A 17,877-nucleotide genomic window follows, 5' to 3' on the forward strand; every position below is an offset into this window, starting at 1 on the left:
TCTGGTGCTTCTGTCACCAACCAAGGAGGGCCTCCAGCAGCACCTAGATATTCTGCACAGATTCTGTCAGACCTGGGCCCTGACAGTAAATCTTAGTAAGACCAAAATAACGGTGTTCCAAAAAAAGTCCAGTCGCCAGGACCACAAATACAAATTCCATCTAGACACCATTGCCCTAGAGCATTCAAAAAACTATACATACCTCGGCCTAAACATCAGCGCCACAGGTAACTTCCACAAATCTGTGAACGATCTGAGAGACAAGGCAAGAAGGGCATTCTATGCCATCAAAAGGAACATAAAATTCAACATACCAATTAGGATCTGGCTAAAAATACTCTAATCAGTTATAGAACCCATTGCCCTCTATGGTTGTGAGGTCTGGGGTCTGCTCACCAACCAAGAATTCACAAATTGGGACAAACACCAAATTGAGACTCTGCATGCAGAATTCTGCAAAAATATCCAGAACACCAAATAATGCATGCAGAGCAGAATTAGGCCAATACCCTTCTAATTATCGAAATCCAGAAAATAGCTGTTAATGAATTCTACAACCACCTAAAAGGAAGTGATTCCCAAACCTTCCATAACAAAGCCATCACCTACAGAGAGATGAACCTGGAGAAGAGTCCCCTAAGCAAGCTGGTCCTGGGGCTCTGTTCACAAACACAAACAGACCCCACAGAGACCCAGGAAAGCAACACAATTAGACCCAACCAAATTATGAGAAACAAAATGATAATTACTTGACACATTGGAAAGAATTAACAAAAAAACTGAGCAAACTAGAATTCTATTTGGCCCTAAACAGAGAGTACACAGTGGCAGAATAACTGACCAATGTGATTGACCCAAACTTAAGGAAAGCTTTGACAATGTACAGACTCAGTGAGCATAGCCTTGCTATTGAGAAAGGCCGCCATAGGCAGACCTGGCTCTCAAGAGAAGACAGGCTATGTGCACACTGTCCACAAAATGAGGTGGAAACTGAGCTGCACTTCCTAACCTCCTGCCCAATGTATGGCCATATTAGAGACACATATTTCCCTCAGATTACACAGATACACAAAGAATTCGAAAACAAACTCAATTTTGATCAACTCCAATATCTACTGGGTGAAATACCAGTGTGCCATCACTGGTATGTGACCTGTTGTCACAAGAAAAGGTCACCCAATGAAGAACAAACACCATTGTAAATACAACCCATGTTAATGCTTATATATTTTCCCTTTTGTACTTTAACCATTTGCACATCGTTACAGCACTGTGTATATACATAATTTGACATGTGTAATGTCTTTATTCTTTTGGAACTTCTGTGAGTGTAATGTTAACTGTTCATTTTTATTGTTTATTTCACTTTTGTATATTATCTACCTCACTTGCTTTGGCAATGCTAACATATGTTTCCCATGCCAATAAAGCCCCTTGAAATGAATTGAATTGATATTCCGTGTGAGGTAGAGAGAGAAAGAGAGAGCGAGGGGGTGGGGGGGGGGGGGGGTCTTGGCAGACTTTTTTCTGACTGGCGAATTGAAAAGTAGCCTAGTTTACTTAAGTGGAAAAAGTAGCTGACTGAAAATGTGTCTAAAAATTGTCTAAGAGAGAGAGAGAGAGAGAGAGAGAGAGAGAGAGAGAGAGTATATGGGAGAGTTGTAGCTCTACATCTATGTAAAGTCTGGCCTGAATATACTACTAATGCATAATTTGTCCATCAGTCAACTGTGATTATCAACAGCCCCCCCTCCCCCCACACACACATACACACAGTTACCCAATACATCCCACTTAACTCAACATATTGGACAGATTCAGATGATTCGTTCTAGGGTTGTTTTGACATTAATGTCTGTTTTTAAATCCTCCTCCATTCAACCTTCCTCCTCATAGTCCGTCTCTCTCTCTCTGTGTATCTCTCTCTCTCTCTCTCTCTCTCTCTCTCTCTCTCTCTCTCTCTCTCTCTCTCCATTTCCTTTAATATTTTCTTGCGCAACTTGGTTTTTTATAGTTGATATTATTTCTTACTCCACCCTCCCCTCCGCTCCTTCTACTGAAACAGCGAAACCAGGACAGCCCAGCGAAAAATGGGTTAACACGCACTCTGCTTTCTGATTGGCTGTCAGTCCGGCGGCCTGAGCCACCCAACAGAGAGAGGTAACTAGGCAACTTCAGCGGGAGCCGTACGGAGGAAAGGGGAGAGAGAGAGAAAGAGTGAAAGAAGGGGGGCGAGAAGAACGGGAAATACGCGCTGAAATTCTGACAGTTTTTTTTACCGGGGAAGTGGAAGGATGTAGCCCGGGAGTCAATCACTCTGTCCGGGATAGGAAACTGGATTACCGCAGTTTCTAAAACCTTGTTTGTGGATGTTGTCAATAACTGGGAATAACGGGGATGGTTGTTGGATCGTAAACTCGCAGCAGAATGGGGACTAACAGTAGCCTGCCTACTCAATCTCGGACCGGCAGTTAGAAGGTAAACCAGTGATGAAAAGGCATTTGGTCGACATGAACGCTTTAGTTTTACGCAGTCGAAGTAGGCCTATCGCTGCAGAATGTTACGACTAACAATAACTGTTCTGACTTGAGATTCAGGCAGTACATTGAGTTATGGGCTAGTCACGATGGTACATGAAAGGTGTTTGTGGATCGGATGTTTACCGGACAGACAGGCTGTAAAATCCAAATCACTGCTGCTGCATCGGGGTTTGATGGGTGGGGAAAGAAAGATACAAGTAGGCGACAGGCTTTTTCAGTGTGTGGCAAGGACTTTCTCGATGTGAGCGTGCGCGCGGCAGAAAGGGAGAGGGAGAGAGCAATAGGGGCGCGCGGCAGAAAGGGAGAGGGAGAGAGCAGTAGGGGCGCGCGGCAGAAAGGGAGAGGGAGAGAGCAGTAGGGGCGCGCGGCGCGGCAGAAAGGGAGAGGGAGAGAGCAGTAGGGGCGCGCGGCAGAAAGGGAGAGGGAGAGAGCAATAGGGGCGCGCGGCAGAAAGGGAGAGGGAGAGAGCAGTAGGGGCGCGCGGCAGAAAGGGAGAGGGAGAGAGCAATAGGGGCGCGCGGCAGAAAGGGAGAGGGAGAGAGCAGTAGGGGCGCGCAGCAGAAAGGGAGAGGGAGAGAGCAGTAGGGGCGCGCGGCAGAAAGGGAGAGGGAGAGAGCAGTAGGGGCGCGCGGCGCGGCAGAAAGGGAGAGGGAGAGAGCAGTAGGGGCGCGCGGCGCGGCAGAAAGGGAGAGGGAGAGAGCAGTAGGGGCGCACGGCAGAAAGGGAGAGGGAGAGAGCAGTAGGGACACGTGGCAGAAAGGGAGAGGGAGAGAGCAGTAGGGACGCGCGGCAGAAAGGGAGAGGGAGAGAGCAGTAGGGACGCGCGGCAGAAAGGGAGAGGGAGAGAGCAGTAGGGGTTTGCTGCATTGACATCTTTCTGTGCGCGTGTGTGTCCGAGTGTATGTGTGCAAGTGTGCTCGCATACTCCTTGTTTTTCTTCAAATATGAAGATTTTTCCCCCACGATATTATCAGATTTCGCCGAAACGTCTAGAGTTCCATATTAAGACAGTCAGCACTACGTGGTCGGGTTACTGAGTGCTTGTGTTCTACCCGGTGTTCAATCGCTCCACGTTACCCACTGGGCACACACTGGTTGAATCTACTTTGTTTCCACGTCATTTCAATGAGATGACGTTGAACCAATGTAGAATAGAAGTTGAATTGACATATGTGCCTAGTGGGTGGGGAGCCCCTCTTCTTTCTTTCTCTCTCTCTCTCTCTCTCTCTCTCTCTCTCTCTCTCTCTCTCTCTCTCTCTCTCTCTCTCTCTCTCTCTCTCTCTCTCTCTCATTTTTCTCTGTAACTCTGGCTATTGAATAACCTCTATTCTGGATTCTGTCATGAGAAGAATGAGTGGAAGTGTAACTGGGGCTGTTTTGATATTGATCAGCTACTGGAGGAGAAATGTAATGAATACTACTCTGTCAGGGGCTAGCGGAGAGAGAGGGAGAGAGGTTTGGATGGAGAGAGAGAGGGTAGGCTAGGGAGAGAGAAGGATAGGGGAGGAGGGAGGGAGAGAGAGGGAGAGAGGTTTGGTTGGAGAGAGAGAGGGTAGGCTAGGGAGAGAGAAAGATAGGGGAGGAGGGAGGGAGAGAGAGGGAGAGAGGTTTGGATGGAGAGAGAGGGTAGGCTAGGGAGAGAGAAGGATAGGGGAGGAGGGAGGGAGAGAGAGGGAGCGCCTGTGAAAGGGCACCCCAGTCTGTCTGTGCGAGGCTCCGCTGCAGCTGAAAGCCGCATTAATCACAGAGCGGCTACACACACACACACACACACACACACACACACACACACACACACACACACACACACACACACACCCTCACTAGAGCTATAGCTGTTCCTCAGTCTTGCTCTAGTGCTTCACAGAATCTGGCCACTTACTCTTCACCCATGCAGACGAATAGCTGCATCTGTTCCTGTTCAGTCCACTGTGTGTGTGTGTGTGTGTGTGTGTGTGTGTGTGTGTGTGTGTGTGTGTGTGTGTTCGCGTGCATGCATGCTTGTGTGTTTGGAAGAATGAGAGGTGTGCAGTGCAGGACCGCACGTTGTGTCCACATCACAACTCCTCACTTGGTAAAGAGAAATAGAGGGTGATGGGATATGACAGGAGGCAGACCCAACGTTTCTCTGTCGCCCCGGGGTTAGGCTGTGTGTGGGTGTGAGACAGGGGAATGTGGTGACTGATGAGTATGTAATCGGGGAACAGTAACAGCGGGTCTGTGGCTGTCTTTACCATGTTGGCAAGTCTGAGGAAAGGACCATAAGTGGGGAATATAGACCCTGTTTTGATTGTGGTTAAAACATTTGTTCAGGTTTTACACTTTTTCGTTGCTCTCCGTTTTTTTCTGTTCTACCCTTTAGCGTTCCATCGTGGAGGATTCAGCGCCAGCTAGCTATTAGTGAAGTGTTGTTTGTATTTGTGTGTGTTTGTCTGTGTGTGTGTGTGTGTGTGTGTGTGTGTGTTTGTCTGTGTATGTGTCTGCATGTGTGCGTGTCTGCAGATGTTTCAGTCCTTCCACTTGTCTCCTCACCTCTCAGGTCCCACTTGGATCGGCCACATTGGGATTTGAACCAGCGACCCTCCAACTACTGGTCCGTCTTTCTCCTCTTTGTGTGTGTGTGCTTCTGCATGTGAGGCCTCTTACTACAGCCTTCATTGGCCCAGCAGGCAGCTTCAGGTCACCATAGAAACCCAGAGAGCATTGTCTTGAAAGCCTCAAAGAAAAAACTAATTTGTCTCACTCTCACTTTTTTCTCTCTCTCTCTCTCTCTCTCCCCTCCCCCTCCCCTCCCTCTCTCTCCCTCCACCCCCCCCTCTCTCTCCCTCCATCTCCTGCTCTCTCTCCCCCCTCTCTCTCTCCCTCCATCTCCCCCTCCCCCCCTCTCTCTCCCTCCATCTCCCTCTCTCTCTCTCTCTCTGTCTATTTCTCTCCTTGTGATTCATCGTAATGTATTCAGAAGGCCTTCAGGGGACTTGTTTGTCTATAAAGGACATTCTGTCTGTATAGTTCTCCTATAGGGCTGAGTTCTGTATAGTTCTCCCATAGGGCTGAGTTCTGTACAGTTCTCCCATAGGGCTGAGTTCTGTATAGTTCTCCCATAGGGCTGAGTTATGTACAGTTCTCCCATAGGGCTGAGTTCTGTATAGTTCTCCCATAGGGCTGAGTTCTGTATAGTTCTCCCATAGGGCTGAGTTCTGTATAGTTCTCCCATAGGGCTGAGTTCTGTACAGTTCTCCCATAGGGCTGAGTTCTGTATAGTTCTCCCATAGGGCTGAGTTCTGTATAGTTCTCCCATAGGGCTGAGTTCTGTATAGTTCTCCCATAGGGCTGAGTTCTGTACAGTTCTCCCATAGGGCTGAGTTCTGAAAAGAACACACACAGAACTCTGCTTTATGATTTTACCTCAAACATGGCTTGACTTCAATGGAGAGAAACTGTATCAGTGTTCTAGTGTCTAGAGTAGGAGAATGAGAGAAAGGAAGAAATGGGAAGGAAGGTAGCGAGTAAATGAAAGAAAATAAACTGGTAGGTGAATGGAGGGAGGAAGGGAGGAGGTGATGGAGGAGGAAGGGAGGAGGTGATGGAGGAGGAAGGGAATTGACTGTTTTTTGGCTTGATGTCCTTCCCATTGATCCTGGCTTGTGTGTGTTTTAGAGTTCGTGTTTTAGTGTTTGTGTTTTAGTGTTCGTGTTTTAGTGTTTGTGTTTTAGTGTTCGTGTTTTAGTGTTCGTGTTTTAGTGTTCGTGTTTTAGTGTTCATGTTTTAGTGTGTGTGTTTTAGTGTTCGTGTTTTAGTGTGTGTGTTTTAGTGTTCGTGTTTTAGTGTGTGTGTTTTAGTGTTCGTGTTTTAGTGTTTGTGTTTGTGTTTTAGTGTTCGTGTTTCAGTGTGTGTGTTCGTGTTTTAGTGTGTGTGTTTGTGTTTTAGTTTGTGTGTTTGTGTTTTAGTGTGTGTGTTTGTGTTTTAGTGTTTGTGTTTTAGTGTGTGTGTTTTAGTGTTCGTGTTTTAGTGTTTGTGTTTTAGTGTGTGTGTTCGTGTTTTAGTGTTCGTGTTTTAGTGTGTTTTAGTGTTTGTGTTTTAGTGTTCGTATTTTAGTGTTTGTGTTTTAGTGTGTGTGTTTGTGTTTTAGTGTGTGTGTTCATGTTTTAGTGTGTGTGTTTTAGTGTTCGTGTTTTAGTGTGTGTGTTTTAGTGTTCGTGTTTTAGTGTGTGTGTTTTAGTGTTCGTGTTTTAGTGTTTGTGTTTGTGTTTTAGTGTTCGTGTTTCAGTGTGTGTGTTCGTGTTTTAGTGTGTGTGTTTGTGTTTTAGTTTGTGTGTTTGTGTTTTAGTGTGTGTGTTTGTGTTTTAGTGTTCGTGTTTTAGTGTTTGTGTTTTAGTGTGTGTGTTCGTGTTTTAGTGTTCGTGTTTTAGTGTGTTTTAGTGTTTGTGTTTTAGTGTTCGTATTTTAGTGTTTGTGTTTTAGTGTGTGTGTTTGTGTTTTAGTGTGTGTGTTTGTGTTTTAGTGTTTGTGTTTTAGTGTGTGTGTTCGTGTTTTAGTGTTTGTGTTTTAGTGTGTTTTAGTGTTTGTGTTTTAGTGTTCGTATTTTAGTGTTTGTGTTTTAGTGTGTGTGTTCGTGTTTTAGTGTTTGTGTTTTAGTGTGTGTGTTTGTGTTTTAGTGTTCGTGTTTTAGTGTGTGTGTTTGTGTTTTAGTGTGTGTGTTTGTGTTTTAGTGTGTGTGTTTGTGTTTTAGTGTTTGTGTTTTAGTGTGTGTGTTTGTGTTTTAGTGTTTGTGTTTTAGTGTTTGTGTTTTAGTGTTTGTGTTTTAGTGTTCGTGTTTTAGTGTTCGTGTTTTAGTGTTTGTGTTCGTGTTTTAGTGTTTGTGTTCGTGTTTTAGTGTTTGTGTTCGTATTCGTATTTAGTATTTGTGTTTTAGTGTTTGTGTTTTAGTGTGTGTGTTTTAGTGTGTTTTAGTGTTTGTGTTTTAGTGTGTGTGTTCGTAATCTAGTGTTTGTGTTTTAGTGTTCGTGTTTTAGTGTGTGTGTTTGTGTTTTAGTGTTTGTGTTTTAGTGTGTGTGTTCGTGTTTTAGTGTTTGTGTTTTAGTGTTCGTGTTTTAGTGTGTGTGTTCGTGTTTTAGTGTTTGTGTTTTAGTGTTTGTGTTCGTGTTTTAGTATTTGTGTTTTAGTGTTCGTGTTTTAGTGTGTGTGTTCGTATTTCAGTGTTCGTGTTTTAGTGTTTGTGTTTTAGTTTGTGTTTTTGTGTTTTAGTGTGTGTGTTCGTGTTTTAGTGTTTGTGTTTTAGTGTTTGTGTTCGTGTTTTAGTATTTGTGTTTTAGTGTTCGTGTTTTAGTGTGTGTGTTCGTATTTCAGTGTTCGTGTTTTAGTGTTTGTGTTTTAGTTTGTGTTTTTGTGTTTTAGTGTGTGTGTTCGTGTTTTAGTGTTTGTGTTTTAGTGTTTGTGTTTTAGTGTGTGTGTTCGTGTTTTAGTGTTCGTGTTTTAGTGTGTGTGTTCGTGTTTTAGTGTTCGTGTTTTAGTGTTTGTGTTTTAGTGTTCGTGTTTTAGTGTTCGTGTTTTAGTGTGTGTGTTCGTGTTTTAGTGTTCGTGTTTTAGTGTGTGTGTTCGTGTTTTAGTGTTCGTGTTTTAGTGTGTGTGTTCGTGTTTTAGTGTTCGTGTTTTAGTGTTTGTGTTTTAGTGTTTGTGTTTTAGTTTGTGTGTTTGTGTTTTAGTGTTCGTGTTTTAGTGTTCGTGTTTTAGTGTTCGTGTTTTAGTGTGTGTGTTTTAGTGTTCGTGTTTTAGTGTTCGTGTTTTAGTGTTCGTGTTTTAGTGTTTGTGTTTTAGTGTGTGTGTTTTAGTGTTCGTGTTTTAGTGTGTGTGTTTTAGTTTGTGTGTTTGTGTTTTAGTGTTCGTGTTTTAGTGTTCGTGTTTTAGTGTTCGTGTTTTAGTGTTCGTGTTTTAGTGTTTGTGTTTTAGTGTGTGTGTTTTAGTGTTCGTGTTTTAGTGTGTGTGTTTTAGTTTGTGTGTTTGTGTTTTAGTGTTTGTGTTTTAGTGTTTGTGTTTTAGCGTTTGTGTTTTAGCGTTTGTGTTTTAGTGTTTGTGTTTTAGTGTGTGTTTTAGTGTTTGTTTTAGTGTGTGTGTTCGTGTTTTAGTGTTCGTGTTTTAGTGCTTGTGTTTTAGTGTTCGTGTTTTAGTGTGTGTGTTTTAGTGTGTTTGTTCGTGTTTATGTTTTAGTGTTCGTGTTTTAGTGTGTGCGTTTTAGTGTGTGCGTTTTAGTGTGTGTGTTTTAGTGTGTGTGTTTTAGTGTGTGTTTTTGTGTTTTAGTGTGTGTGTTCATGTTTTAGTGTGTGTGAGCTGTTCATCTGGACATTGATTATTCAAATCAAGTGTGCTGGAGCAGGGTTGGAGCAAAGGCCTGACCACTCTCCAGAAAGTGGGTTGGCCACCCTCGGGCTAACGTTAGACAAAACCAAAGAGACAGTGTAGTCGTGGCTGTCATGACACTAGGTGAAACACATTCTTTGACCCTGGGTAGTAGAAGATGGTAAAGTTAAATCTGGTGAACAAGTGGGCCCACCGGGCCTGCCTGGAGTTGAGGCATTTGGCTGTACGGAGATATTCCAGGTTTTTATGGTCGGTCCAGACCAAGAATGGCTGTTCTGCTCCTTCCAGACAGTGCCTCCACTCTTCCAGCGCCATCTTCACCACCAGGTGTTCTCGGTTGCCAACATCGTAGTTCCTTTCAGCAGGATTGAGACGATGGGACAGGAAGGGACAGGGAGGAAGCTTCTGGTCCTGGGCAGATCGCTGGGACAGGATGGCCCCCACTCCAACATCTGAAGCATCCACTTCCACCACAAATTGACGCGAGGGGTCCGGATGGATGAGGATGGGTGCTGTTGTGAATCGATGCTTCAGGTCCACAAAGGCTTTGTCGACTGGTACCTTGGGAGAGGTGAATGCCGAGAGGGGGCTGCCAGGGTGCTGTAGTGCCGAAGGAAAAGGCGGTAAAAGTTTGCAAAACCAAGAAACCGTTGCAACTGCACCCTGGACGTTGGTTGAGGCCAATCCACCACTGTTTTCACCTTTCCAGGATCCATCTGAACATTGCCCTCAACAATGACATATCCCAGAAAGGTGATAGTAGAAAGGTGGAACTCACACTTCTCTGCTTGCATGGACGGTTGGTTCTCCAGGAGGCGCTGAAGAACCTGTCTGACATGAAGACCATGTACTTGTGCAGATCGGGGAAAAAAACAGGATGTCGTCAAGGTACACGAACACAAACCGGTTTAGCATGTCCCGAAGCACATCATTGACCAAAGCCTGGAAAACAGCGGGGGCGTTGGGGAGTCCAAATAGCATGACCTGGTACTCATAATGTCCATTGGCTGTGTTGAAGGCTGTCTTCCACTCATCCCCCTCGCGTATCCGAACCATGTGAAGGTCCAACTTGGAGAATATGGTGGCCCCGTGGAGAAGTTCAATCTCTGAGGAGAGGAGAGGTAGGGGGTAACGATTCTTGACAGTAATGTCATTAAGTCCCCGGTAGTCACTGCACGGAGGCAGGGTCTTGTCCTTCTTCTCCACAAAGAAAAACCCTGCGCCGGCAGGAGATGCAGACTGATGGACGACCCCAGTGGCCAGAAACCCCTCTAACCCCTCAAAAACTTCTCACCACTGCCATGAATTCTTCCAAATGACCGCAAATGGCAGATTGTTGTTCCCAAACTGCCATAGCCTAGGATAGCGCCCTTCCCAATATTAACGTAATTATTCATGCTATAGTCGATCGCGCTGAAGAAAACGAAGATGGCTGTAGCTAAAAAATAAGCCAGCACTGAGAAAAAAACAGGCAGGTACCAGGATTCCCCGAATATCGCTCTGGGGGAAGTAAGTGGGGTTCACGGGGAGTCGGGATAGGCTGTACAAAGTCACCACAGATAGGGGGGAAAAAATTCTGGGTGATTGGGTTTTTCAGAGGTAGCAGACAGTCTGAGCTAACTCCCTGATTTGCTCCATAATACCCTTTAACCCATGGTCGTAGTGTTCCGGCAAGGAGCTGAGCCCTTCCAAAAGGACCTGTAGCAACTCCTGATGTCTCCTCATTGTGGCTCCCTGCAGGGAGACAGTCTGGCGGAGCTGGTCCAAGTCTGCTGGGTGTGTCATTTCCAGTTCGTACTATCATGACACTAGGTGAGACCCAAATGCAGACACAGGAGGCAGATGTTTGGAGTTTAAGATGTTTAATAAATCCAAAGGGAATAGGAAAGAGAATGGTCGTGGACAGGCAGAAGGTCATAACCAGATTAGGTCCAGGAGGTACAGAGTGGCAGGTGGGCTCAAGGTCAGGGCAGGCAGAATGGTCAGGCTGGCGGGTACAGAGTCCAGAACAAGGCAAGGGTCAAAACCGGGAGGACTAGAAAAAGGTGAAAAGGCGAAGCAAGAAAGCGGGAAAACCGCTGGTAGGTTTGGACATACAAGATGAACTGGCACAGAGAGACAGGAAACACAGGGGTAAATAGAGAGACAGGAAACACAGGGGTAAATCCACTGGGGAAAACAAGTGACACCTGGAGGGGGTGGAGACAATAACGAGGACAGGTGAAACAGATCAGGGTGTGACAGTGGCAGGGATTTGAGCAGGGGGGTAGAGAGAACAGGTATTAGAGCTGGATATCCAGAGTCCGCTAATCTCACTATATTCTAATCTATAATCAGATTAAATACTCATAATCTGTCTGTTGCACATCACTCTCTCTCCATCCCTGCCTTTTTATCCCTCTCTCTCCATCCCTCTCTCCCAGCATCTCTATCCCTCTCCATAACTTCCTCTATATCCCTCTCTCCCAGCCTCTCCATCCCTTCCTCTTCATCCCTCTCTCTCTCAACCTCTCCATCCCTTCCTCTCCATCCCTCTCTCTCCATCTACCTCCATTCCTCAAACTCGCCAAGCCAAATGGACACCACTGGACAATATCACTGGACTTCCTTAACTCTTTAACACACATATACACACTGTGCAGGGACTATTGAGCTGAGCCTCAGCCTACTCTCCTGCAATTTGCAAATTCATGCTCTTAGCCGCAATTACTCTGAGGGTGTGTGTGTGTAATGGCTATCATATTTCATGCACATATAATTTCAATGAATTAAGGATTGTCTAAAACTACACTTTACTAAATAATGTTCTTTGTTGTTCGATTGTCTAAATCAAATCAAATCAAATCAAATCTGCGTGGAATCCAACCCGTATTATAGATTTTTTTGCTATGCTGAAGTTTGGGTGTCTTTTAGGCTGGGCGTATTTTATGGTATTGATGCACGGACTGGTTTTTTACTTTATCTGCTATTAAGGTATTTCAATGTTTGGTTTGTTAAATGTGATATACCGTGTGTAACATCCCTTTTTATTGTTTACACTGCTACTTGAGTCATCACTCACTGCTCTCTCCATGCCACTTTCCTCACAGACCAAGCCCCGCCCCCTATCACTCAAGAAGCGCATTTGTTGTTGCTTGACCACGAGACACTTGCATTCAGTCTGCATGATCAATGTAACAATGTTGATGACAACGATGTTGTTTCTTAATATGAATCCACAAGCGTTCTATAATTACACAATTAGTTTGTGTTTCTTATATATGCAAACAGGTAGTTTGTCTTTTCCTAGCAAGTTTCAGCTAAATCGTGTTAGCCGCTAATGCTAATCGCTAGTTAGCTGGCTAGCTAGCTAATAAGTGTGCTGAGTCAGAGCAAACGTAGCTGGCTAATACAGTCTGATACCAGCGCTGGTGTACGCCTAAATCAACATGTTTGTGCGACAGTATCTTCTAAATCCAAAAGGAATAGGAGAAGCATTAATATGTTGGCTACATGAAGAAACATTTAATGTAGCCAATGATTATAGTGTCCCCTTGGAAACACTGACTATCGCTTTGTGTTCCTACCCTGTCACAATAACTCTTCCCTGGCGTTTTCATTCACTGTCATGTCAAACAACACTGTGCCCATTATTATTTATATTCTAACTATAGAATTAGAATAAATATTCTATTTACATGATTCCAACAGTTCATCCAAGTGTTTTGATCTAAATCGCCAGTCAAATCGCAATTCCAACGTGGTTAAAAATAAGGCCTTGTTTTATTGCCCATATCATGGAGCCCTCCATGACAGTGTGGAAATTATCTCAAATGAGTGCAGGAAATGCAGAAATTAATGTAAATGCAGAGAATTATATTTGGTTGAAGTAGAATTGAACAGTATAAAACAATCAGAATGGAGAAAGACCAATTGAAATCAATTAGACCGTATTTGTTGTCACCCTAGGGTCACCCTAGGAGGGGTCATATTGTGTTTGTGAGTGTTTGGAAATTGGTTGACTGTATGCCCCCCCCCCCCACTCCGAGTAGAGGTTGCCAGACATCCTTCCTCTGAGTTGAGCTGAGTTGAACAGGGACAGGATGCCAAATTGAATCAGAGAAACTGCAATTCAAATTAAATTGTTAATGTACCCTGCTGTCTGATGCAATGTAACTTGTCATTTGAATTGAAAAAGAGAGAGCGGGATAGAGATAGATTTAATATTCTAATGACTAAAATGTAGGGAGAGAGAGCGCAAGGGAAAGAGAGAAGGGAAATAGTAGTAGTTCAAGCATGGATGCCTTCTTTGTAAGGTTCACCGTTTATTCACACCATACACTAACAATCTCTCTTTTTCTCTATCCTCTCTCTCTCACCCACTCTCCCTCTTTCTCTCTCTGCTCTCTCTCTGCCCATAGGGATGCTTCAGGGAGGCTCTCGTTTGAAGTGGAGATTCACTCCCTCAGTCACACCAGTTGCCATTTTACTTCATTTTACATTTAGCCTACTACACCCCACTTTACAGAGGGAGAGAGAGAGGAGAGAGAGCTGGAATACACTGTCCCTGTCTTTTCCCTCCTTTTCCCACCACCTCCCCATCTTCTTCCCCTTCTTTATCCTCCCCCTCCTCTCCCTCTCACCCCCCCTCTCTTCCTCCTCCTCCTCTTCCTCCTCCTCCTCCTCCTCCCTCTTCTCCTCCTCCTCCTCCCTCTCTCTGAGACCTAGTGTACAGGAGTCACAGCACATTATAACACTTTAATTAACTCTAATTTTCCTACATCCTCATTTAACCCTAAGTACCCCACCTCCTGCCCATGACAGTACCACACACACACACACACACACACACACACACACACACACAAACACACACACACACACATACTCACACATACACAGAGAGACACATGCGCGCGCACACACAGATACACACACACACACACACACAGATCCTGCGCTGTGCCCTGGTAGATCCCAGAGGTATTAAATGCTCTGTATGACATTAAATTGCGTTGGAAGGAAGTGTAAAACAAAGGTACATAAATGACATTTTAATTCCTGTTTTTATTCAGTCTTTGTCCTGCTGTGCAGAGAGGAGAGAGGAGAGAGGTGGCTGTTGTTTTGGCATTTTCTCTTTATTCAGGAACACAAAAGATAATGTATTCGTCTGAGGGGAGGGGGAAAGGGGGGGCAGAGGGGACTGGAGAGGCGGGTTTTGTTACACGTCCCAGAGGATAGCTTCTGCTGGCAGATTGGGGGGGGGGGGGGGTGGGGGGGGGGGGGGGTGAAAGAATTATTAAAGAAAGAAAGAGAGAGCTTGCTGGCTGGGCCAAAGGAATGAACATATCCCTAGAGGATTCTCTCTTTCTTTTTCTCACTCTCTCTCCTCTCTCTTTCTTTCTCTCTTTCTATCTCTCTCTCCTCTCTCTCTCTGGTTGACAGAATGCCAAGAGTGTGCAAAGCTGTCATCAGCGTAGAGGGTGGCTACTTTGAAGAATGTCAAATATAAAATAGATTTTGATTTGTTTAACAGTTTTTTGGTTACCTTATGATTCCATATGTGTCATTGCATAGTTTTGATGTCTTCACTATTATTCTTCAATGTAGAAAATAGTAAAAATAAAGAAAAGCCCTGGAATGAGTAGGTGTGTCCACACTTTTATATATACAGTGATTTTTTTTTGCCAATATAAGAATATAACCAAATAAAAAGCAGGAATACCTTACTTACATAAGTATTCAGACCCTTTGCTATGAGACTCGAAATTGAGCTCAGGTGCATCCTGTTTCCATTGATCATCCTTGAGATGTTTCTACAACTTGATTTGAGTCCACCTGCGGGAAATTCAATTGATTGGACATGATTTGGAAAGGCACACACCTGTCTATATAAGGTCCCACAGTTGGCAGTGCATGTCAGAGCAGAAACCAAGCCATGAGGTCGACGAAATTGTCTGTAGAGACAGGATTGTGTCGAGGCACAGGTCTGGGTACCAAAACATTTCTTCAGTATTGAAGATCCCCAAGAACAGAGTGGCCTCCATCATTCTTAAATGGAAGAAGTTTGGAACCTCCAAGACTCTCCCTAGAACTGGCCGCCCTGCCAAACTGAGCAATCAGGGGAGAAGGGCCTTGGTAAGGGAGGTGACTAAGAACCCGATGGTCACTCTGACAGAGCTCTAGAGTTCCTCTGTGGAGATGGGAGAACCTTCCAGAAGGACAACCATCTCTGCAGCACTCCAACAATCTGGCCTTTATGGTAGAGTGGCCAGATGGAAGCCACTCCTCAGTAAAAGGCACATGACAGCCTGCTTGGAGTTTGCCCAAATTCCCCCTAATGGACTCTTAGACCATGAGAAACAAGATTCTTTGGTCTGATGAAACCAAGATTGAACTCTTTGTCTTGAATGTCAAGTGTCACGTCTGGAGGAAACCTGCGACAGGGACTGACCCTAATCACGCAGCCAAGACAACGTAGGAGTGGCTTTGGAATGTCCTTGAGTGGCCCAGCCATAGCCTGGACTTAAAAAAATCCCCCCTAATAGACTCTCAGACCATGAGAAACAAGATTCTTTGGTCTGATGAAACCAAGATTGAACTCTTTGTCCTGACTGTCAAGTGTCACGTCTGGAGGAAACCTGGCACCATCCCTACGGTGAAGCATGTTGATGGCAGCATCATGCTGTGGGAATGTTTTTCAGCGACAGGGACTGGGAGACTTGTCAGGATCGAGGGGAAAATTAATGTAGCAAAGTACAGAGAGATCCTTGATGAAAACTTGCTCCAGGGCGTTCAGGACCTTAAACTGGGGCGGTTCATCTTCCAACAGGACAATGACCCTAATCACACAGCCAAGACAACGTAGGAGTGGCTTCGGAATGCCCTTGAGTGGCCCAGCCATAGCCTGGACTTTAACACGATCTAACATCTCTGGAGAGACCTGTAAATAGCTGTGCAGCGACGCTCCCCATCCAACCTGACAGAGCTTGAGAGGATCTGCAGAGACGAATGGGAGAAACTCTCCAAGTACAGGTGTGCCAAGCTTGTAGTGTCATACCCAAGAAGACTCGAGGCTGTAATCGCTTCAACAATACATTTGCAAGCATTTCTAAAAACGTCTTTTTGCTTTGTCATTATGGTGTATTGTGTTTAGAATGATGCGGAAAAACAATTTAATCAATTTTAGAATAATGCTGTAACTTAACAAAATGTGGAAAAAGTCAAGGGGTCTGAATACTTTCCGAATCCACTGTATATGTGTGTATAGACAATATGGACAGTATATGGATAGAATATGTAGTATATCTGAAGAATAGTATATGTACAGCAATAGTTAAATAGGATAGGCCTTCGGTATAATACAGTATATACTGTACATATGAAGTGGGTAAAACAGTATGTAAACATTATTTAAAGTGACCAGTGTTCCATGACTATCTACATAGGGCAGCAGCCTCTAAGGTGCATGGTAGAGTAACCGGGTGGTAGCTGTCTAGTGACAGTAGTTTAAAATTCAAGGCAGGGTACTGGATGTGGGCCGGCTAGTGGTGACTATTTAGCAGTCTGATGGCTTTGAGATAGAAGCTGTTTTCAGTCTCTTGGTCCCAGCTTTGATGCACCTGTACTGACCTCGCATTCTGAATGGTAGCAGGGTGAAAAGGCAGTGGCTCGGGTGGCTGAGGTCCTTGATGATCTTCTTGGCCTTCTTGTGACACCAGGCGCTGTAAATGTCCTGGAGGGCAGGCAGTGTGCCCCCAGTGATGCTTTAGGCAGACTGCACCACCCTCTGGAGAACCCCGGCAGTTGCGAACGGTGCAGTTGCCGCACCAGGAGCTGATACAGCCCGACAGGATGCTCTCAATGGTCCATCTGTAAAAGTTTGTAAGAGGCTTATGAATTTCATCTGCCTCCTGAGGTTGAAACACACTCTCTGTGTGGGTGGACCATTTCAGATTGTCAGTGATGTTTACGCCGAGGAACTTGAAGCTTTTCACCTTCTCCACTTCAGCCCTGTCGATGTGGATAGGGGCGTGCTCCATCCGCTGTCTCCTGAAGTCCACGGTCAACTCCTTCGTTTTGTTGACGTTGAGGGAGAGGTTATTTTTCAGGCACCACTCCGCCAGGGCCCTCACCTCCTCCCTGTTGGCTGTTTTGTATTTGGAAGCAGCAGTATTTCCGGTGTTTTTGTTTTTGTCACAGATTATTTGGATTTTCCAGGATTGGGCAACGTACATCCTCTGTGTTGTGTGCTTATTGTTTAACTGTTGATATGTTCTAGGGGCCATTTTGAGACCTTAAAGGGATACTTCGGGATTTTGGCAACTCATGGATGCCATTTTTATGTCTCTGCTTTCATTATGAAGGCCGTTAGAGGTAGTTTGGCGAGTCAATGCTAACCAGCATGCTAGCTGTTACCTTAGACGTCCAGTCATTGTGCTTGCGATAGTTAGCAATTGCGCTAATGCTAGTTAGCAACTTCCTTCACACTGGGTGCAGAGACATAAAAATGGTATCCATGAGTTCATCTGACTCTTGGGAAGTAGATAAAGGGCTTCATTGCCAAAATCTCAAAGTATCCCTTGAAAATCCCAATGTATCCCTGCTGGGCCTCAAGGGACAGTCATTCTGACTGCAACATTCTAAAAGTGTAATTAATCAATTTCATATATGCTTTCACAAAAATAATAATTTGGTTGTGTTTGTGAAGGTCTTGGGTAACAATAGAACAACTTTATTTTTCTTCAAATAACACAATAGCATTTTCATTTGTTTATGTTTCTGAAGGCTATATGTAAAAACTAAAAACTAACAACTTTGAAACAGAAACATATGTGTTAGAACGTGGTAACATCTTCTTTCTTTAATGACTAAAAAAGAGTACCCCAACCACCAAGAGCGTTGGTCATATGATGAAAACATCTTTATAAGCTACAAGCGTGCTTGATAAATTGTGAAAAAGCAGTATAATGTTATTATAATGAATATAAGTGTTGATATGACA

General features: G+C 44.5%; 1 protein-coding gene across 18 annotated transcripts in view; it reads left to right on the forward strand.

Moving 5' to 3' along the window:
- Positions 1 to 2,162: 2,162 nt before the first annotated feature.
- Positions 2,163 to 17,877, forward strand: part of dab1a (DAB adaptor protein 1a) — a 93,550-nt gene continuing 77,835 nt past the window's right edge. For 7 of the 18 annotated variants that reach the window (XM_090231722.1, XM_090231731.1, XM_090231704.1 and 4 more), the window contains exon 1: positions 2,177 to 2,478. The gene's annotated coding sequence lies outside the window, so the exon portion shown is untranslated. Of the gene's footprint in view, positions 2,479 to 17,877 lie in introns of all 18 variants that reach the window. The other 11 variants (XM_090231706.1, XM_090231709.1, XM_090231716.1 and 8 more) reach the window with 3 other exon arrangements.

This window comes from Oncorhynchus mykiss, chromosome 4 (assembly GCF_057628025.1).
Source record: "Oncorhynchus mykiss isolate SJ-2025 chromosome 4, ASM5762802v1, whole genome shotgun sequence".
Classification (NCBI taxonomy): domain Eukaryota; kingdom Metazoa; phylum Chordata; class Actinopteri; order Salmoniformes; family Salmonidae; genus Oncorhynchus; species Oncorhynchus mykiss.